Here is a 22,948-nt window from a genome sequence, read left to right as displayed (position 1 = left end):
AGAGAGCCTTCTACAGGGATGTCATGCAGGAGAACTATGAGATGGTGGTCTTACTGGGTAAGGATTCCCGTCCCCTCAGTTTTTTAGAAGCTGTGGGGTCTCTAAAGAACCTGAGTAGTAATAACTTTATACCTTTATTCGTCATACAAGTTTTGACAAGTTTCCTTGCCCCCCTTTTTTTGCCTTATCTCCCACCCACAAGTATAATTTTTGGACATGTGCCTTTTTGGTGTTATCGGTCATTTAAAAATTGCATTTAATGTATCGTTATTGGATACATTAATATCTACATTAATAACTGTAGCTTTCATGCCTTTTCCTCATTTTAAGAGGAAAATACCCTGCCTGTAGAATTCTAAATTAAGTAAATAGTGTAGGACTCATGCATGGCTTGTGTGACAATCAGATGAGTTCCTCTTTTGATAGGAGAGCGTATAATGTTGCCCTCTCTTACTCATTACCCCTCTCCTCATATAAACTCCCCATCTCTATGCACAGCGACCCTGGCCACCGATCCTGAGTCCTTGCTGCATTCCTTCCTCCCGTACCAGGGCCCCTATCCAGGCATAAATGGGCACTTTGTTCATGATGTCACAGGGTGGTAGTGTAGCCTGTACGATTTTTACACCTATAAGATTACGTATTCGGGTACAACTTGTCCTTGTACATGGCTACTCAGTTAATGGAGGAGATGAAATTTGGTGAAACACACAGAACTTGATTTAATACAGACAGTTATAATTGAAATCATAGGCAAAAATTAATATATATAACGATTAAGGTAAGTACAGTAAAGAGGGTCTTGCACTCTGCATACTTACAAATTATGGACACCATTGGAAACAAAGATGTAGGGGCAAGGGAGACCATAAGAAGGGAGGCCCTGGTTCAGTTTACACTGTCTCGGGGACCCGACAAAATGAAAAAATGGTAAGTAGGAGAGGTATTTTATCCGCTTTCTTTATGGTAATGGGATGGCTATATATCATATCTGCTCCTTTACTCTGATTACAATAATGTCAATAGCTGCCCCAAACCATATGTGGCCTTTGGGAAGTCCATAATTAAGCATTGTCGGAGAAAAACACAGTTCTCACTATTTGTTTGGGTACAGCAAGTCAGATGCTTTATTTTCTTTCTCTCTATCAATTGCATAGAGGGAGAGAGCTAAACAGGTCTCTCAACAGGTAAACAATTACAGCAAGCATTTATACCTTTTGTTACAGACAATAATGAGCAACAACTGCATTTTGTTTATACATAGGTCATTCTGATATCTTGTTTTGCTCACTAATGTAGACTCTTAGTCTACATTCCATATTATCTACACAAGGTCGCAACAACTTCTCACACAGTTCTTTCCCACTCGCCTCACACATTCCTCGCTTCTACAAATCTCGCGTTATTAGGGTTACAGTTAGCCTAACTCTTGCTAACGAACTGTCATGCATTGCATCCCCTTCCTGTCAGTTCTTTCTCTGCTTCCACAACCCCCCCTTTTGTACTACTAGTACAACAAACATTTTCAAATCTCTATTTGCATTAAATCTCGGAATTCAGATTCTACATCAGATGCTTCAACCTTAGGGGTTTTGATTGGATGTAATGACAATGCATGATGAGCATGGACATGAAAGGTATTACTATTATTACGTACTTTACAACAACAATAACATACTCCTACACTAGCTAACAACAACACAAGCAATAACATTCCCATAGCGATAATATGATGGGGTTGTTGTACAATCTTAGTCATATAACACAATACATCATACTTAGTACACAAGGTGGATACTCTATAAGCTGTCTGAAAGGCATACTTTTCAACTTGATATATATTTTGAAGCATGTGAATTTGCCCTTGTACTTCAGAGATTTTCTGAACCTCTGGTAACAGTGAAAGCAAATTTTTGAAATCGATCAGGTACTAAACTAGTCCAATTAAAGGGTATCTGGAACCTAAGGACTACTTGCAAAATTCTATCTGCAGGCCAGTAAATAATATGATTGCCTGCAGTGGTAATGAGATTTAAATGTATGTCTTGCAATGTGGTGGCTTTAACATACACACAGCTGTCATTAGCTTGAAAAAAATAAGTGTCCTGTCAGGGTAGTTCCTTGTCCCCTACCCTCCCAGCAAACGTAGTCATGAAGAGTAACAACTTCTCCTGGCTTCAGTTTACGGATACACTGAAGCTGTGGGGGTTGTAATGGCCAAAATGTCCATTGACTCCCTAACCCCATCCAAATGTCAGATGTAATCCCAGGAGCACTGACTAAAAATCGATTGGGCATACCAGGAGGTCTAATTTCCCAGATGTCTCGGTGAATTACCCAATCCCACATGCATCCTCCCCATGGACCCGGCAGGATTCGGTATGTGGGAGCCCCCCCCCCCTCCAACTGGTCCATATGCTTGGAAGGAGCACTGAGAACGTCTGCACTTCCACCCAGAAAGTCTCCAAGTATGTCTCCGTGGCCACAGATCAGATGGTACTCCTGATGTGTCTGTAAGGGCAGTGGGCCAAGCCTGATGCTCTAGATCATTCCGAATGGCCATTAGCTGGTCATTCAGGAAATCCTGAATTTCTGAACATGCTAGATCCCACTGCAATGCCTTCCCAGCCTCAGTGATATTCAATACCATCTCTGTCAGCAACTTCTGGGTCATTGAACTAAGGGCGGAGATAACATGTAACTCACCAACTCCAGCCTGTACCTGGGTTAGTTGTACTCCAGGAACAAGGCCAATGGCCTTCTCTAGTTGCCCCAATTTCTCATCATGTTCTTGGTTCTTAAAAATATTCCAAACTGCTGCTGCATTATTGGCCCCATCCCAAAGGGATCTGGTCAAGTCTCTCTTCTTTCTAGAGGAAATAACCCAAGCCCTCTGTTGTGCTAATCTAATGGCAGCCCCCTGTGAGCAATTTGGGTATTCGTTTAATTGTTCACTAATTGGATGACCAAATAACAATAAGGGCCTCTCTCATTTAACACAGTGCAAATTCCAGGAACATTCGCTATAGAACCCATCAATTGTAATTACAGATTCTTGGGGTTCACTGGTAGTGATATCATATACTTTTATCTCCACTGATCCATTCAATTGTTCGCTTATATGGGATATCCTGAACCTTAAAAATATATTTTTTCAAACAATATTTAAATAAATCACTAAAGTGTGAAGGCCTTAGTAATTGGTTTTATCAAATATATGGCATTGTCTGTATTTGGATGTGTTACAGGGGTAACAGTGTAATGGAGGAGATGGCAGGGGCAATGGCAACAAGGGTGCCTTTGGTACTTATCATTTAAAATCCAATTAGGGAGGGCAATACATGCTGAAGGACTTATCCAAAACACAGGGCGCAGCCTGTAGAATAAACCCCAAAATCCAATCAATACCACGTTCCCAAGCATGGGTCCCACAAGTTTCTTCCTGCCAGTGTATAATTCTTTGTTTCTTCACCAGGGTCAGTTCTTAATGTCTCTTGTAGTCAGGAATCCCTGGACTTTGTGGTTCCAATGAAGCAAGTGTTCCTTCTTCTCTTTTCCTGAAACAGTCATGGTTCAGCATCATACAGGGGAGAGGTTACTAGCACATCACCCTGTAATGGTTTTGCTTCTTTTAGAAAAATTCAAAGCAACAGTAGGTCTGTCAGTGGACAAGGGAGAGGTTACTAGCACTTCACCTTGTCTTTTTTTCCTTTTTCCTGCTGTCCAGAAGGCACAGCAGAGCTAGAAGGAGAAATAGGCTTATCAGTCGGAGAGCCCTCCCGAGGTGGAGGGGTCTTTTTACAGTGAGAAGCATGGGTCCAGGTAGGCAGTCCTTGGCACTTCACAGCGGTGTTGGTGGTTAACAGGACTTGGAAAGGGCCTTTCCAGTGTGGAGCCAAAGCAGTCTTTCGTTGATGGACTTTACATAGACTCAGTCTCCTTGTTTCAATGAATGGCAGGGCTGCTAGGGTCTTTGGGTAGCACTTCTTTTATCTGTGAGAAAAGAAACCTAACACATTTCATTAATGCCTGGCAGTGTTTTGCAGATCTCATAGTTGCTTGGGCACATTCAGGCCCCCCTTTTCTTGGCTTTCAGCCAAGTCTTAGCTGTAGGCAGTGTCCTTGGATGGGGCCAGCGTCTTATCTTTGGACTGAGCTTGCTAGCTATTTTTTCCAGTTAACTTGTTCTGTTCTTTTTCCTTCTCCTTCTTTTTGGCTTCTTTTAACCTACAAAGGAAACTTCCACTCTTCACTCATACACCTTTTCCGAACAATGAACACATACACATTGCCATTATACAGTACATTACTCTTATTATTCAATGTATGCCATATACACCCTTCCAGTAAAATAACTTTATTACAGAGCTTTGGAACAACAAACCAGGACAAGCACACCCACTTTTGAGGAGTCCACTCGGTACAACCTCTGGTGTCCAATAGCTTTCCTCCCTCCCCAGCCCTCTGGCTAGAAATCTGAGGTAGCCAGAAGGATCCCATGGGCAATATGGGGAGTGGGTTAACCTTCCATGTCCTTGCTTCCAAAGACTGTTGGTATGCAAATTTTAACAACAATTTTTTTCAATTAAAAAAATCTGGCCAATGAAGTTACTTTTTCTTACTTAAGCAAATGTATTAGACTTTAGTATATCACATTTTCCTGATTTATCCAAACACTTTGTATTCCAAGTTGAATAAAACAAGTATCTGCTTTTGATTTAACCCTTCTATTTAATTTTGAACTAGACTGTCCTATGAAAATATTAAACCCAACAATTCTGGCCACAAGACAAACACCACAAGACAGGACAAAGAACACAAAAATAATTCCTATTGTACCAGTAAATGCATGGTACATTGAATGCTGTTCAGCTGTCATCCGTTTTCTCTGATGATCTGAAAGACAAAAGAACAGAGGTCTACCCCTTCTGGGTAGTCAGTCATTGCTTAAAATATTTCCTTTATATACACATACTCTTGTTGATTTTAGACAAAACAGAGGAATTACCCCATATTTCCTTGTATTTGTTTCATAGGCAGCCCAGGTTTCAGTGGCTTCTACCTTATTAGTTAGAAAATTGCATTAATACAGATGCTTTCTGGCTTGCTTCCAGATCCAAAGCTATCCACAGCTTAAAGATTCTTACTTAAAAAGGGACACAATTAACTTTCCCAGACTTTTGATCGCCTTTTACTTCTAACTTCTGCTTTCAAACACACAGTGATCTGAACAAGACAACACAACCTATATTGGTAGGTTTGCATTTCTTTTACCTCTGCTACAATATACACTGCACATGTTCTGGGGAAAATGCACATCCTCTCCACAATTCAATTTCCACAACACTAGCCACATCAATTTCTACACAAGGTGTAACTATTTCTTTTCTTTTTTTCAACACCAGGTAAAGGCCATTTACTTAACATATAATTCAAAGGGCTATCCTCAGAGGGTTTTACCAGAGCCCCACCCATCTGCCTGCTGACACTCTAACAGAGAATTACACAGAGAACAGAGGGAATTATGGCCTAATAGGATCCTATTACAGGAATTTCTACTAATACTGACCGCTACAGGGGACGGGACAGAAGGATCCCAATTCGACCTCAGAGCTTCATCGCACGCAATGGCTTCCACTCCGAGGAATTACGAATGAGAGGCTCAGTTCCGTCCACACACTTAACGCCCAAATGTATAAGACAGAAATTCATTAACCGGAGTCGCCAGTAACTGTCACCGAAATATCGGGTCCACCTAGCTGAGAGCCAATAACAGCCAGACAGGGATAAGGAAAGGTTGCTTTATTCAGCAGAAGAAAGGAGAGCCTTGCACCTTGGTACAAAGACTCTGTCTTACACACATTTTACCATTCCAATTATTATCCTGGGGATTTGAAATCCCCATGCTTATAATTACTTACTCCTTTCCTTCCACTATGCCCTCAAAGTTTCCAACCTGTTCTCCAATCTCTCTATCTATTGCCTGGCCGCTTGGGCCCGATCCTGCTTTTCTCGATGAACCGTCGCTTCCATGGGCACCGGCTTTTTCACTACCAATTTAGATAGGAGGGTGGGCTTCTCAACTAGCCCCCACCCTTCCTGGTCTCTTCTCTTAAACATTCTTACTCACAAGGCTACCCGAGTCCTCCCTCGTGAGGCTTGCCACTTGGGCAAAACGCATGGCCCATTGGCGTTTAACTATTCAATTTTCTCTTGTGGCAAACACACTGCTCTTACAGCATATGCAAACACAAATGGTTAAACTCTGACAAGTCCCTGAAGGACCGGTACTTGCTTAGCCAGTGCTTCCTTTTCTGCCTGGAAGTCCTGTCTCAAGGCTTGCAACTTGCCCTGGGCGTAGGTTTGAGTTGCTGCCTGGTTCATGATCTATGCTCTTAATTGCTCAATTCTAGTTATCAAATACACAACTCTTCCCTTTTCTCCAACTTCTCTATTGCCCAGTCCTGCTACGACTGGGGTAGATCCACCTGACACCCTTCCCGGTCAACCGGGGTGGAGAGAGGAATGCTAAATCCCTCTCTGGTTCTCAGACTTACTGCGGCTGAGAGTAGGCACACTTTCATACTCACACACGTACGTCCAGACTGGCCACGTCTGTGTATAACGTTCAGAGAAGGTGCTGTGCAATCTCCAACTTGCTTCCTCTCTTGGGAGGGCAGTTCTTTTACACCCTGAGGTCTCCTGGGGCATCTTTTCAGTGATTCCAGTCCAGGCCGGCTGCCTGTGGCTTCTTCAGCGTCCCCAAACCACGCCGACTCCAGGGTCGCAAAGGCAGACTGTTGGATCTCGCTGGACAGTTAAGCTTTGCAAATGTACTGTAACTTGTATTGCCTTTGGTTTGACTATGTCTATATTTTTTCCACAGCCAGCTGGGGCCGAAAGCAGTTTTTCTTTGTATTTAGCCTGGTCTGCATTGATTCTTGACCTTGAACGCAGATTAACTTTCTCTTTATCTCTGGACCAAGCTGAATTTCAAATTAACCCGTTCCTTTCCTCAATAGACAAATTGCTCCCATTGTGTGTCAGAGGCTTTTTGGTGATTAAAAGCTCCTCTGAGATGTATGATCTTATCTAGATTGAAGGTACCTTCTAGTGGGCATTGTTTAGATGAATTTTCACGCGTGTAATGATTCCAATTCTCTAAATACCTGCAGGTTTTAGGACCATAATGTACGTACATGAAATAAGCTGGGGTACCCAAAAGTGGGTGAAAGGGAATCCTTAGACTGTCCCCCACCCATTTTCCAATCACACACACAGGGAGGATGCCCTGTCCACTCTAGGGGCACATAAACTAAGGATCTCTCCCTTCAGGATACTCACACAGGAGAGGCTAACGAGGATGGCCACGACCCTCCTACACCTCCTTTCAGCAAAGAGCGTCGGCTAGTCTCAGAGAGACGGCGCTGCTTACTCTGTTGCATCCAGTGAGATGATCAGACTGTCAGTGGCTCACACAGAGAGGAAAAGGGGAGGGAAGATGGGTTCACACACTCCTAGACCCAGGTAGCCTCCTCGCCGGACGATGCCAGGCCGAGTTAGCGTACCGTGGGTCGGATCTCCTAAAAGATCCTCTAGTTACCGGGCTTGCGTTAGAGTAGTTCTGGTCACGAGCCAAAAGACTTCGCAGAGTACTCTGGGCGTCTTCCGGTAACACTCAATTCACACTGGTGTACACACACACACACACACACCAAGGCCTTATTCCAGGTACTATTCCCAAGTACCTCCAGGTACTATTCCCAAGTACCTCGATGCATCACTCGAGGCGGTAAAAACCCCTCCTGAGGCGGTAACAACCCCTCAACACCGGTGCATACCTTTGCACCTCGCATATGCATACAGGGGGCGGCAACAATTCCCCTATGCCGCTCAGCATCTGACCTTGCTGCACAGTCAATAAGTTCGGATGGCATGAGCCCAACAGGAACAGACGGCCCACGGACAGTCCTCCTCCGACACCCCAATAGAGATTTCAAAAGGTCTCCTACCTCTATTGTGGCGCCATGGGGTTCGAAGGGGAACGATCCGTAGCAGCTGCCGGTGCCTTTGCGGGCGTTGCCATCCCGGACGAGCCCCCAAATTGTCGGAGAAAAACACAGTTCTCACTATTTGTTTGGGTACAGCAAGTCAGATGCTTTATTTTCTTTCTCTCTATCAATTGCATAGAGGGAGAGAGCTAAACAGGTCTCTCAACAGGTAAACAATTACAGCAAGCATTTATACCTTTTGTTACAGACAATAATGAGCAACAACTGCATTTTGTTTATACATAGGTCATTCTGATATCTTGTTTTGCTCACTAATGTAGACTTAGTCTACATTCCATATTATCTACACAAGGTCGCAACAACTTCTCACACAGTTCTTTCCCACTCGCCTCACACATTCCTCGCTTCTACAAATCTCGCGTTATTAGGGTTACAGTTAGCCTAACTCTTGCTAACGAACTGTCATGCATTGCATCCCCTTCCTGTCAGTTCTTTCTCTGCTTCCACAGCATCAAGCATTAATACTCATGATTTACATCACTTATTTATTAATAATTCCAATATATGAATGCGGTCCAACTGCTGAGATACTTCATAGCAACCTAATTGCTGAAGCCCGCCCCAAACTTCCTTCTTTCAGAATCCTGTAGTGTACTGCACCTGTTTGCGGTTCCTCGTTAGTCTCTCAAAATGGAGGTGCAAAATATCTGACCTGGGATTCTCTCCTTAGGCCTATTCAGGTAAATCCCAGACTTCAGCATAACTACTCCCACAGAGCCTCAACCTAATATAAGACCCTTTATTGTAGCAAGCTTAGGCTATGTCTACACTACTGCGATAAGTCAACCTATGCTGCACAACTCCAGCTACATGAATAACGTAGCTGGAGTCGATTTACCTTAGGTAGAGTTACCACAGGGTCTACTTACCTTACTCTTCTCGTCAGGGTAGAGTACAGGGTTCGACTGCAGAGAGATCTGTAGTCAATTTGGTGGGTCTTTACTAGACCCGCTACATCGACCACCGGTGGATCGATCTCAGAGCTTTGATCCCGGCTGTAGTGTAGTCCCTGCCCTTAATGACCCATTTATATATGATCACCTCCTTGCCCCTCCATGCATGTTCCAAGCTAATAAGCAATACTCTGATAATGACATTTTACCTCTAGCGTGTATAAAATTGCCCACAAGACATGAGACTAGGTCATAGATCATAAAATCAGGTCGGGGTCAGCAGGAGTGAGAGCAGCATCTGCAGCAGCCACAAGCTGTCTTCACTCCAGGCTCCTTGGATCTTTGAGCCTGTCCCTCCTAGGTTGCGTGGCCCAGTTCTTGTTACTTACAGAAAAGGAGAACGTAAGAATTAGAGGCTGTTGCTCCTGAATTTTAGTGTTTAATTCCCCAGCCTTCTCCACACGCTGGGGGAGTTTAATTCTCCCTCCCATTACACCTGCGTCACTAGATTTCTTAATTCCCCAAAATGTGCTTTTGCGATATCACAGTTCTGGGATAGCTAAGCCTTTGCCCTGCCTCCACGGTCTGCTCAAGGAATGTGCTCTCCTGTATCAGGCCTCTAGCCAGCCCCTCTCTATGGGTGGGGACCCACATGCCTCTCCTTTTTGACTAAGGTGTGAGGATTGCAGCTTGTCCTCCATTGTGTTCACTGGACTAACGTCCAGTTCCTGAGCTTTGCTCTGTCTCCAAGGGATGTGAGCTCTGTGGGTGGGTGGGTGGGTGGGTGATAGAGGTGGGAATTTTGGTGATACTTGTATGATGCCAATACACATCTCAGTTTCCCTCTGTGATTTGTATTGCTATGATTATAAAGAGAAGGAGACATGAGGTGTTTTGTCATGTAGCTGTCATGGGGTGATATGAATGGATCATTAAGGACTGGCTGGGACCAACCTACATCAATGGAATACCTGACAGAGACAAGGGAATAATTATTACCTGTCCATGGGAGGATATCTGCTTGGCTGAGTGAAGCATACATGGACTCGTTATGTTTTTGGGAGCAGGAAGAACTGGGCTCGCAGACGCAGGAAGCTCTGCCGGAGCAAAGACAAATGGACAGTCACAGTGAAAGGAAACCAAAGCGTTTTCTACAGCAGCAGGGCTCCAGGGCATTGGCCAATAAGGACTATATTGTCTTCTTTGCTTCTCTGTCCTAATCTAAGGATTTTCCAATGCTCAGTTGACTAATAAGCTCTGCTATGTTTTAAAAGTCTGCCCAGTGTCACAGCAAACATTTGCTCTGTGCATTGACTGAGGAACAGTCTCTGACCAGGAGTGTCGTTCAGCTGGACCTGCTGGGCAGAGCTCACAGGTTGAAATAGGAGTGTTGAAGCCAGAGGCTCAGTCTCAGGTGTTGAAGCTACATGGCCTATCCTTGTGGAAGAGTGGGACCCCTTGGAGGTCTAGTGCACTCAAGGGGCACCTTATTTCAGTGTGATTGGTTTGGGATGTGAGGATGTGACCCTACGCTTCCCAGCTTATGGCTGCCCCTGCTGCTTAGCCAAAGGCCTTAGCCTGAGAACAAGGCCTCAGACTATCCTGGTGAGAGAAGGCCCATACACAGGCGGACTGTGATTTTGATTCTTTGTTTTTATACCTCTGTAACTATCTAAGTGATAAAAATACACCTAAGTTCTTAAAGTATAGGATTTACAGGCAGGCCTGAATATCTCTATTCTAACAGTGGGTTCTACCCCTTCCCCCATTCTGTGTCTGTCTTGTCTATTTAGATTGTAAATTCTTCAGGGCATGGGCCATCTACTATTCTGGGTTTGTAATTTGCCTAGCACAATGGGGACCCACTGTTAGTTGGTCCTGAGGCACTAAGGTAATGCATATGATTTATTATAATAATAACTCTCCTGCCACTTTGAGCCAAGGAAGATGGCTTTGGGATGTTACTGCTTAAAAATGAGCTGGGTTAAAACCATGGAATATTCTTTGTGCCAAGTATCCCACAAATTCCACTGACCACCCTTGTTTTCTTTGCCTGGAGTAGGGTTTCCAGTTTCCAAACCTGATGTGATCTCGCAGCTGGAACGAGGGGAAGAGCCGTGGATCCTGGACCTCCAGGGCTCCGAGAAGGAAGAGCTCCCGAGAGGTGAGAAATTGGTTAAACCAACTCAACAACTGTTTGGGAATGCAGGAAACATTTGGGATGCCCTACGAAGACCCTGTGAGCTCTCCAAGTTTAGGATTCTTCCCTGCAGATGTGGAATCATTATGGCAGATGTCACTCATGGCTTCCCTCCTATTCTGACTGACAACTGGCAGCAGATCCCTCCCCGATCTCGCTTTTCCCTGAGTGTTCTGGTGAGATGCGGACCAAAACTGATCCCTTCCTTTCTCCTCTGGGGAAGGCTTTGGGGAAAATCAGCTCCTGATAGGTTTGATCTCTCCAACACATATTTTGATTTGTTTATACCCTTTTCCATTCCTCTCTCTGAGATTTCCTTTCTCTCCGGTGCAGGGAATGACCTATGTCTGGATTCTCTGTGTCTCCTATCAGGTGATGGGATAGTGAGTGAGAATGAGGACGAAAAACCCCAGCAGGAAGATGCTGAGCAAGTAGAACCACATGGGATGTTATCAGGAAGATCCAAAGGGAATGTTTCCGGGAGTTGTGAACTCCCAGAAAAAGCAAACGCCTGGGAGAGTCAGCACAGGCCAGAGGGAAACTTCAGTAGCCACTCAAACCTTATTGGAAATGAGAGAATCAACTTGGAAGAGAGACACTATGCATGCCATGAGTGTGGGAAAAGCTTCAATGGGAACGCTGCCCTTATCACACATCACACAATCTACACGGGTGAGAAACCTTATGGATACTCTGAGTGTGGGAAAAGCTTCATTGATAGTTCAACCTTCATCTCACATCGGCGAATCCACACAGGAGAAGCGCCCCACATATGCTCTGAGTGCGGGAAACGCTTCAATCAGAGCTCTGCCCTGAGCACACATAGGAGAATCTACACAGGTGAGAAACCGTATGGCTGCTCTGAGTGCGGGAAAAGCTTTAATCACAGCTCTTCCCTGAGCACACATAGGAGAATCCACACAGGAGAGAGGCCCTACACGTGCTCTGAGTGCGGGAAAAGCTTCATTCGGAGCTCACACCTTATCAGACATCAGAGAATCCACAAAGGAGAGAGGCCCTACACATGCTCTGAGTGTGGGAAAAGCTTCAGTCGGAGCTCACACCTTATCAGACATCAGAGAATCCACACAGGAGAGATGCCCTACACGTGCTCTGAGTGCGGGAAAAGCTTCAGTCAGAGCTCTGCCCTTATCACACATCAGAGAATCCACACAGGGGACACGCCCTACACATGCTCTGAGTGCGGGAAAAGCTTCAGTCGGAGCTCTGCCCTTATCACACATCAGAGTATCCACACAGGGAACACGCCCTACATATGCTCTGAGTGTGGGAAAAGCTTCAGTCGGAGCTCACACCTTATCAGACATCAGAGAATCCACACAGGGGACACGTCCTACACATGCTCTGAGTGTGGGAAAAGCTTCAGTCGGAGCTCACACCTTATCAGACATCAGAGAATCCACACAGGAGAGACGCCCTACACGTGCTCTGAGTGCGGGAAAAGCTTCACTCGGAGCTCACACCTTATCATACATCAGAGAATCCACACAGGAGAGAAGCCCTACACATGCTCTGAGTGCGGGAAAAGCTTCAATCAGAGCTCTGCCCTTATCACACATCAGAGAATCCACACAGGGGACACGCCCTACACATGCTCTGAGTGCGGGAAAAGCTTCAGTCGGAGCTCTGCCCTTATCAGACATCAGAGAATCCACACAGGAGAGACGCCCTACACATGCTCTGAGTGTGGGAAAAGCTTCAGTCGGAGCTCACACCTTATCAGACATCAGAGAATCCACACAGGGGACACGCCCTACACATGCTCTGAGTGTGGGAAAAGCTTCAGTCGGAGCTCACACCTTATCAGACATCAGAGAATCCACACAGGAGAGACGCCCTACACATGCTCTGAGTGCGGGAAAAGCTTCAGTCGGAGCTCTGCCCTTATCACACATCAGAGAATCCACACAGGGGACACGCCCTACACATGCTCTGAGTGCGGGAAAAGCTTCAGTCGGAGTTCTGCCCTTATTACACATCAGAGTATCCACACAGGGGACACGCCCTACATATGCTCTGAGTGTGGGAAAAGCTTCAGTCAGAGCTCACACCTTATCAGACATCAGAGAATCCACACAGGGGACAGGCCCTACATATGCTCTGAGTGTGGGAAAAGCTTCAGTCGGAGCTCACACCTTATCAGACATCAGAGAATCCACACAGGGGACACGCCCTACATATGCTCTGAGTGTGGGAAAAGCTTCAATCAGAGCTCACACCTTATCAGACATCAGAGAATCCACACAGGAGAGAGGCCTCACCCATGCTCTTAGTGCGGGAAAAGCTTCAGTCAGAGCTCACACCTTATCACACATAAGAGAATCCACATGGGCGAGAACTGTAATCAATCCCTTGACTAGGGCTGGCGAAAGGGTATGTCTACACTACGGGATTAATCCGAATTTACAGAATTTGAATTTTGGAAACAGATTGTATAAAGTCGAATGTATGCGGCCACACTAAGCACATTAATTCGGCGGTGTGCGTCCATGTACCGGGGCTAGCGTCGATTTCCGGAGCGTTGCACTGTGGGTAGTTATCCCATAGCTATCCCATAGTTCCCGCAGTCTCCCCCGCCCATTGGTATTCTGGGTTGAGATCCCAGTGCCTGATGGGGCAAAAAACATTGTCGCAGGTTGTTCTGGGTACAGCCTCACCCCTCCCTCCATGAAAGCAACGGCAGACAACCGTTTCCCACCTTTTTTCCTGGGTGAACAGAGCAGACGCCATACCACGGCAAGCATGGAGCCCGCTCAGCTCAAGACAGCAGTCATGAACATTGTAAACACCTCGCGCATTATTGTGCAGTTTATGCTGAACCAGGACCAGAAAAACGAGGCAAGGAGGAGGCAGTGATGGCAGCGCGGCGACGAGAGTGATATGGACATGGACATATCTCAAACCGCAGGTCCCGCGCTTTGGAGATCATGTTGTTGATGGGGCAGGTTCTATCCGTGGAACGCCGATTCTGGGCCCGGGAAACAAGCACAGACTGGTGGGACCGCATAGTGTTGCAGGTGTGGGACAATTCCCAGTGGCTGCGAAACTTTCGCATGCGTAAGGGCACTTTCATGGAACTTTGTGACTTGCTTTCCCCTGCCCTGAAGCGCCAGAATACCAGGATGAGAACAGCCCTCACAGTTGAGAAGCAAGTGGCGATAGCCCTGTGGAAGCTTGCAACGCCAGACAGCTACCGGTCAGTTGGGAATCAATTTGGAGTTAGCAAATCTCCTGTGGGGGCTGCTGTCATGCAACTAGCCAAAGCAATCATTGAGCTGCTGCTATGAAAGGTAGTGACTCTGGGAAATGTGCAGGCTATAGTGGATGGCTTTGCTGCAATGGGATTCCCTAACTGTGGTGGGGCGATAGACTCATAGACTTTAAGGTCAGAAGGGACCATTATGATCATCTAGTCTGACCTCCCGCATGATGCAGGCCACAAAAGCTGACCCACCCACTCCTGGAATAATTCTCTCCCTTGACTCAGCTGTTGAAGTCCCCAAATCATGATTTAAAGACTTCAAGTCGCAGGTATATGGGTTCCATCTATCTTGGCACCGGAGCACCAGGGTAACCAGTACATAAACCGCAAGGGTTACTTTTCAGTGGTGCTGCAAGCACTGGTGGATCACAGGGGACGTTTCACCAACATCAACGTGGGCTGGCCAGGAAGGGTTCATGACGCTCGTGTCTTCAGGAACACTACTCTGTTTAAACAGCTGCAGTAAGGGACTTACTTCCCGGACCAGAAAATAACCGTTGGGATGTTGAAATGCCTATAGTTATCCTTGGGGACCCAGCCTACCCCTTAATGCCATGGCTCATGAAGCCATACACAGGCAGCCTGGACAGGAGTCAGGAGCTGTTCAACTACAGGCTGAGCAAGTGCAGAATGGTGGTGGAATGTGCATTTGGCCATTTAAAAGGTTGCTGGCGCACTTTACTGACTCGCTCAGACCTCAGCCAAACCAATATCCCCATTGTTATTGCTGCTTGCTGTGTGCTTCACAATCTCTGTGAGAGTAAGGGGGAGACCTTTATGGCGGGGTGGGAGGCTGAGGCAAATCACCTGGCTGCTGATTACGCGCAGCCAGACACCAGGGCGATTAGAAGAGCACACCAGGAAGTGCGGCGCATCAGAGAAGCTTTGAAAACCAGTTTCATGACTGGCCAGGCTACCGTGTGAAAGTTCTGTTTGTTTCTCCTTGATGAAAACCCGCCCCCTTTATTGACTCATTCTCTGTAGGCAACCCACCCTCCCCCTTCGATCACAGCTTGCTTTCAAAGGAAATAAAGTCACTATCGTTTAAAAATCATGTATTCTTTATTAATTGATTATAAAAAGGGGGAGAGAACTGAGAAGGTAGCCCGGGTTGGGTTTGGGAGGGGGATCGGAGGGAAGGAAAAGGCCACTAAAAAAAGGTTAAAATAATGACAGCCTTTTGCTTGGGCTGTCCACTGGGGTGGAATGGGAGGGTGCACGGAGCCTCCCTCCCCGCGTTCTTACACGTCTGGGTGAGGAGGCTATGGAATATGGTGAGGGGGGTGTGACGATGCGGTTCTAGAGTGCCAACTCAGGATAAATTGCTCAAACAGGGCAGTTACAGCCCAAGGCTAGGGTTTTTCCACCTCTAAGGCAAACCAAAACAGCCAGACTAAGGCTAGGTCTACACTACCCGCCTGAATCGGCGGGTAGAAATCGACCTCTCGGGGATCGATTTATCGCGTCCCATCGGGACGCGACATTCGATCCCCGAATCGACGCTTTTACTCCACCAGCGAAGGTGGGAGTAAGCACCGTCGACAGGAAGCCGCAGAGGTCGATTTTGCCACTGTCCCTACAGCGGGGTAAGTCGGCTGCGATACGTCGAATTCAGCTACGCTATTCGCATAGCTGAATTTGCGTATCTTAAATCGACCCCCCCCCCCCCCGTAGTGAAGATGTAGCCTAAGAGGACTTCGGTCTCAGCCCACTGGCTAACCGCAAGTCTCACAAGCAATTCCCTAAGGCTACATCTACACTGCAGGGGGGGGGGGTCGATTTAAGATACGCAAATTCAGCTACGCGAATAGTGTAGCTGAATTCGACGTATTGCAGCCGACTTACCCCGCTGTGAGGACGGCGGCAAAATCGACCTCCGCGGCTTCCCGTCGACGGCTCTTACTCCCACCTTCGCTGGTGGAGTAAGAGCGTCGATTCAGGGATCGATTGTCGCGTCCTGACGGGACGCGATAAATCGATCCCCGAGAGGTCGATTTCTACCCGCCGATTCAGGCGGGTAGTGTAGACCTAGCCTTAGACACTCCAGTTTCCCAGTATCACCACCAGTACCACTCGTTATGGGGACAAATGGTTATGAAAACCAATACCCCAGTAAAAGAAAAAAGGTTCTCCTGATCCCAAAGGACCAAGCCCCAGACCCAGGTCAATATACGAATCAGATCTTACCCATAAATTACGCTGTTGCCAATCCTTTAGAATCTAAAATCTAAAGGTTTATTCATAAAAGGAAAAAGATAGAGATGAGAGTTGGAATTGGTTAAATGGAATCAATTACATACAGTAATGGCAAAGTTCTTGGTTCAGGCTTGCAGCAGCGATAGAATAAACTGCAGGTTCAAATCAAGTCTCTGGAATACATCCCCAGCTGGGATGGGTCCTCAGTCCTTTGTTCAGAGCTTCAGTTTGTAGCAGAGTCCCTCCAGAGGTACGAAGCAGGATTGAAGACAAAATGGAGATGAGGCATCAGCCTTATATAGTCTTTTCCAGGTGTAAGAACACCTCTTTGTTCTTACTGTGGAAAATTACAGCAAGATGAAGTCTGGAGTCACATGGGCCAGTTCCTGCATACTTTGCTGAGTCTGAAGGCATATTTGCCTTCTCTCAATGGGTCCATTGTATAGCTGATGGTCCTTAATGGGCCATCAAGCAGGCTAGGCAGAGCTAACACCAGCTTGTCTGGGATGTCACCCAGAAGCATAGCATAAGTTTGCCATACAGACAGTATAGAGACAATATTCATAACTTCAACTACAAAACTGATACACACATATAGACAGCATAATTATAACCAGTAAATCATAACCTTGTCTTAGACACCCCATTTGACCCCCTTTATACAAGATTTGGGTGCCACTACAGGACCTTGGTTGCAACAATGATCTATATGGTCCCAGTTTATGTCAATAATGTCACCCCCCCGACCCAAAATGGATGCAGGAAGGGATGACACAAACATCACTGACTGCATCCCAAGAGCTCCCCATCCTTGGGTCTGTCTCACTACAGCTAGTATTGGGTTAGAAGCCATACCAGTGTATAACAGAAATGGTTTATCAAAGTCATGTTCAACAACATGATTGAACCTCTTTACAAACTCAAGGTAAAACTTAGTTAGAACAATAGTGGATTGGATCTGCTCTTGCAGCATGGTTCCTGAATGTCTCATGTGATCTTGCCAAGAGCTAAAGAAAATAGCTACTTTATTCATACAAGCTCGGGCAAATGTTTGGAACCCAATTAACATCAAATAAATAGAGATATTAATGTTCTTCATAGTACAGGAATCTTGGCATTTAGCCATGAAAGCAATATGGTAGTGTGCCTCAGTCTTCCTTTTCATACAGCACATTAGGTCTGGAATGTCTTTTCCCCTGTGAAAAGTTCCAATATTGTTTACAGACATTAACTGTGAAACATCAGTATAACAAGGCCCTTTAACATAACGTGTGATCTCATGTATTCCTTTTAACATGTTCAAGGGATTCTCCAAAAGATTAGGCACATTGTACATTTTTACAGTTTGTGGCAATAGCAACACATTCATTACAAAATTTACCATTAGCAATAACAACAAGTTCATTGCAAGTGTCCATCTACAATCATGTTTGTCATGCCACACCTTTGGCTCGATACCATTGGAGTTTGGGCATTTTAGGGTTAACCTGTGGCTTCCCTTTGCAAAATTCAGTTTTCTCTTTCCTCTTTGTCCTGCAGGATCAAACCCTGATTTCTCTTGCTTAACAGAATTCACTGGCTGATGGGGTGGGCCCTCTGTGCTAACAGCTATTAGCAAGTCCTTCCTTTCCCAGCCAGGCAAGTAATTTGCACTCCCCCAGACCAGAGCCAGTCCACCAGTTTTCATATTTGTAACTGCTATCATTTCCAAGGCTGGACTCTGTCTTAAAGAGATACCACACAAATCTAAAGAGTCTGAGGGTGAGAGTTTGCTTGCTTTCCCCCGCATCCTCAAGCATTTAGCCATAAAACTGCTCTGCTCTGACACATCAGTAACCAAATCTGTCCTCAAACCCTGAAGCACAAACTGCTCATTTAAAGAATCAGACTGGAGACATTCCTGTTCCAACACCATTGTCTCCCCAACAAGTTGGCCCCACACAGCCACTTGGTTATAGGGCTGCCTCAATTCCTTAACAACTTTTACTTCCTCTGAGACCTTCTCAAAGCTACCCACACTGGATCTTTTACAAGGAAAGTTAGTGGATCCATTCACAACAGACAATTTTTGGCTGCTAGGAACTGAAACTTCCTTGATTAAATCACTCTCACACCCTTCAGTTGCAGGGAACTGCTTGCACAGATTACCATGAGGATTCCTTTCCCCAGGAGCTGTTCTAAGCAGCAATTCACCCCTCACAGAAATTCTGCCCCTACCCTCTTCACCTAGGGCTTGCTCTAAAGGAACACTTTCCTGAGCAACAACAGACTCTGTCTGGGTCTTACTTACATTCAGGATCACCTTTGGCCCATCAGGCAGATTTCTACACAATCCCCTTTCAGGCAAACCCATAGACTCACTAGATGAAAGATCAGAAGCATTCTCCTTTCCTTTGCCACACACAAGCTTAGGAATTTTGTCCTTTTTGCTACAAGTTAAACTGTCCGTAGGTACCACAACCAAATTACCTTTCTGCTCTCCTTGTGCCCTGGCTAGGGTATCACCCTGATCAGACAGAGTTGCTACACCCTTTTCCAACCACACATTAGCAATAGGCAAAATATAAGCACCAGAATTGTCTGGTCTCTGGGATTTTGCTAAGACACTAACTGGATGCAACCTAGTTACAGTGCCATTCTCCCCAGCCGACACAAACTTAGGACCATTCCCTTCCTGGGCTTTAGTTGAATCCAGAACCAACTCTGAGACAACTGAATTACTCTCAACCATCACAGACTGAAAGGCACCTTCTGTCTGCTCCACAGACAAAGAAGAGTTGGAGACACATTTTCCTTTACTAGACATATAGTTTGGGATTTCATTTCCCTTGTCCCAGCACACCGGGCTGTTCACAGACAACTGCTTGGAGACTCGGGTAGCTTCCTCCATAGGCAAGTCAATACCCCTGACAGACACAGGCACATTTCCTTCACTGTCACTATTCTTCACACAGGAAACAGGTAAGGTATAGGGACACTCATCTTCCACTCTCCTTGCCTTCCCAAACTGCTGACTAGATAAAGCCATCAGCTCACAAGACTGCCTAGGCTCATCCAAAATATCCTTGTTCTCCTCTCCCTTCGCTTGATCTAATTCCAGATTTACTTCTGAGACATTAGATAGACATTGAGAAACTTCATTCACAGCCAAACAGCTACTTTCCAAAGACAAACTTTTGGAGAAACCCTCCATAGGCACAACCTTAGGATCAATCCTCTCCTGTGCCTGGTTTGTGTTAACTTGACTGACCATAGCTTTAATATCATTTCCAATCATAATATCCTTAGGGATTGTGTCTTTTAGTCCCACAACCATGGTGCCCTCAAATCCCTTCCATTTCAGGTGGATTTTGGCCAAAGGCACCCTGACAAAATACTCAGATAAGGCTACAACAGTTACATCTTCACCTGGCAAATAATCTTCCTTCCTGACAAGACTTGCTTTAACCAAAGTGATGATTGCTGCGGTGTCCCTCCATGCCATACACCTGACTCCATTCACTTCTGCACTGCTAATAAACTCTGCATTATTTCCCCCATATTTAGCTTTAATGTGAGTTTTAAGGTCAAATTCTTCAGAGACCACAGAAACAGCATTTGCACACAGGGCACCAATGCTGGTCTCTGTGTGGCTTGCCTGTGAGTTTATAACAACAGGGTTAGCATTTGCCGTGGCATTTGGGGTTGCTGGTTTTGGGCTGCCCTTCAGTGTCGGGCAGTCTGGTCTCATGTGGCCCAGCATACCACAGTGATAGCATGTAACCTGTTCCATCCTGGGATGTGAGTTCCTACCCTCTGGGCCCCCTTGAACTCCTTTAGAAGAGTCAGGTTTACTTTTAAATCCTTCCCTTCTCTTGAACTGGGGAGAAGGGTGATTAGTTTTCCCCGGGGTTTTACACCCTTCTTGAGCCCTGTTTTGGGTATGGGCATCTGCAATCTCTGCTGCCCGTAGGACTGACTCCGGGTCCCTATCACACACAGCTGCTCTCACATTGTCAGGCACAATGTCTAAGAACTGTTCCAAAGTTATTAAATCCAGCAGTTTTTCAAAACTCCCATGCGCCTTGGCTCCCATAACCCACTTTTTAACAAAACCCATCAGCTTATGAGCACATTCTACAAAAGTACAATCATTAGACATCTTAAACTTTCTAAACTTAACTCTGTAAGATTCAGGAGTAACCTTGAATCGTCTTAACACAGAATCTTTAAACCGCCCATTATCCAAGGCTTCTTGTTCCCCCAATTCATTAAATACCTCCCTGGCTTTTCCAGTCAGTCTGGTCAGCAGGACAGGCATTCGCTGACCCTCGGGGATCTGGTACAGACTGCAGAGGCGTTCAAAGGTAGACAAAAACTCCTCTCTATCCTCAGTATCATTGTAAATGGGACACATCCTTTCCCAGTTTTTCTCATGGCGGGGGGGAAGTGGAGTACCAGGTGGGGATGACTTTCTCTGCTCTTCCATTACTTGGAGCTGAAGTCTGGCCGTCTCCTGTTCAGCAGCGAGCAGCTCTAGACGCCCCTTACGAGCTCTCTCTTCTCTCTCATCAGCCTCCTTCTTTCTTTGATCGGCTTCTTTCTCTAATTCCGCTATTTTTTGCTTCTCCAGCAATCGAAGATCTGCTAGCTTCTGTTCATGCTCAAATTGCAGTTTACTTGTTGCCTTTTGCACTCTAATTTTTTCTGTATCTTCTGCGGCCTCAGGTAAGGGCTGTGCTCTTGCTCCCTGATCACTGGCTATTAACAGATTTCTCAGTTCTTCCTTTGTAGCTTTCTTTCTAAAGCTTATCCTCTTTTCTGAACACAACTTTTCCAGGGCTTTTTTGCCAAGTCCCTCATATGCTCTTTGCTCAGCCATTGCAGCAGCTCTTTAACCAACAAAACTCTCAATCCCAAAATTCAAATTTGGATAGCATGGGGTTCTGACCCAAAGCTTAATTGACCTGGTTCTGTGGATCCAAGCACGACTACGCCACTGTGACAATGCGGTTCTGGCGGAACCCAACTGAGAGTGCCAACTCAGGATAAATTGCTCAAACAGGGCAGTTACAGCCCTAGGCTGGGGTTTTTCCACCTCTAAGGCAAACCAAACCAGCCAGACTAAGAGGACTTCGGTCTCACTCCACTGGCTAACCGCAAGTCTCACAAGCAATTCCCTTAGACACTCCAGTTTCCCAGTATCACCACCAGTACCAATCGTTATGGGGACAAATGGTTATGAAAACCAATACCCCAGTAAAAGAAAAAAGGTTCTCCTGATCCCAAAGGACCAAGCCCCAGACCCAGGTCAATATACGAATCAGATCTTACCCACAAATCACGCTGTTGCCAGTCCTTTAGGGTATGTCTACACTATGATAGTAGTTCGATTTTACTTAAATCGAATATGTGGAATCGATATTACAAAGTCGAACGTGTGTATCCACACTAAGGACAGTAATTCGACTTTGTGAGTCCACACTAACGGAGCAAGCGTCGACATTGGAAGCGGTGCACTGTGGGCAGCTATCCCACAGTCCCCGCAGTCCCCGCTGCCCATTGGAATTCTGGGTCGAGCCCCCAATGCCTGCTGGGGAAAAAAATGTGTCAAGGGTGGTTTTGGGTAACTGTCGTCATCCAACCGTCACTCCTGCCCTCCCTCCCTGAAAGCGCCGGCGGGCAATCAGTTCGCGCACTTTTCTGGTGAGTGATAGCGCGGACGCCACAGCACTGCGAGCATGGAGCCCGCTGCGACCATCGCTGCAGTTATCGCCGTTGTCAACACCTCACACCTTATCATCCACCTTTTCCAGAGGCAGATGCTGAGAAATCGGGCGAGGAGGCTACGGGAGCGCGGTGAGGACATGAAGTCTGAGAGTGGCACAGACCTCTCGCAAAGCACGGGACCCTGCGCCGTGAACATCATGGTGGCAATGGGTCATGTTGATGCTGTGGAACGGCGATTCTGGGCCCGGGAAACAAGCACGGACTGGTGGGACCACATAGTGCTGCAGGTCTGGGATGAATCACAGTGGCTGCGAAACTTTCGCATGCGGAAGGGAACTTTCCTGGAACTTTGTGAGTTGCTGTCCCCTGCCCTGAAGCGCAAGGACACCCGGATGCGAGCAGCCCTGACTGTCCAGAAGCGAGTGGCCATAGCCCTCTGGAAGCTTGCAATGCCAGACAGTTACCGGTCAGTCGCGAACCACTTTGGCGTGGGCAAATCTACCGTGGGGGTTGTTGTGATGCAAGTAGCCAACGCAATCATTGAGCTACTGCTCTCAAAGGTAGTGACCCTTGGAAACGTTCAGGTCATCATAGA

The 22,948-nt window shown here is 46.2% G+C and overlaps 1 pseudogene; it reads left to right on the top strand.

Annotated features, from left to right (window-relative positions):
- Positions 1-14,550, top strand: part of LOC135889360 (zinc finger protein 850-like) — a 126,068-nt pseudogene extending 111,518 nt beyond the window's left edge.
- Positions 14,551-22,948: the final 8,398 nt, after the last annotated feature.

This window comes from Emys orbicularis, chromosome 15 (assembly GCF_028017835.1).
Source record: "Emys orbicularis isolate rEmyOrb1 chromosome 15, rEmyOrb1.hap1, whole genome shotgun sequence".
Lineage (NCBI taxonomy): Eukaryota > Metazoa > Chordata > Testudines > Emydidae > Emys > Emys orbicularis.
Note: the sequence above shows the minus strand (reverse complement) of the source record. Positions and strands in the feature narration are given on the sequence as shown.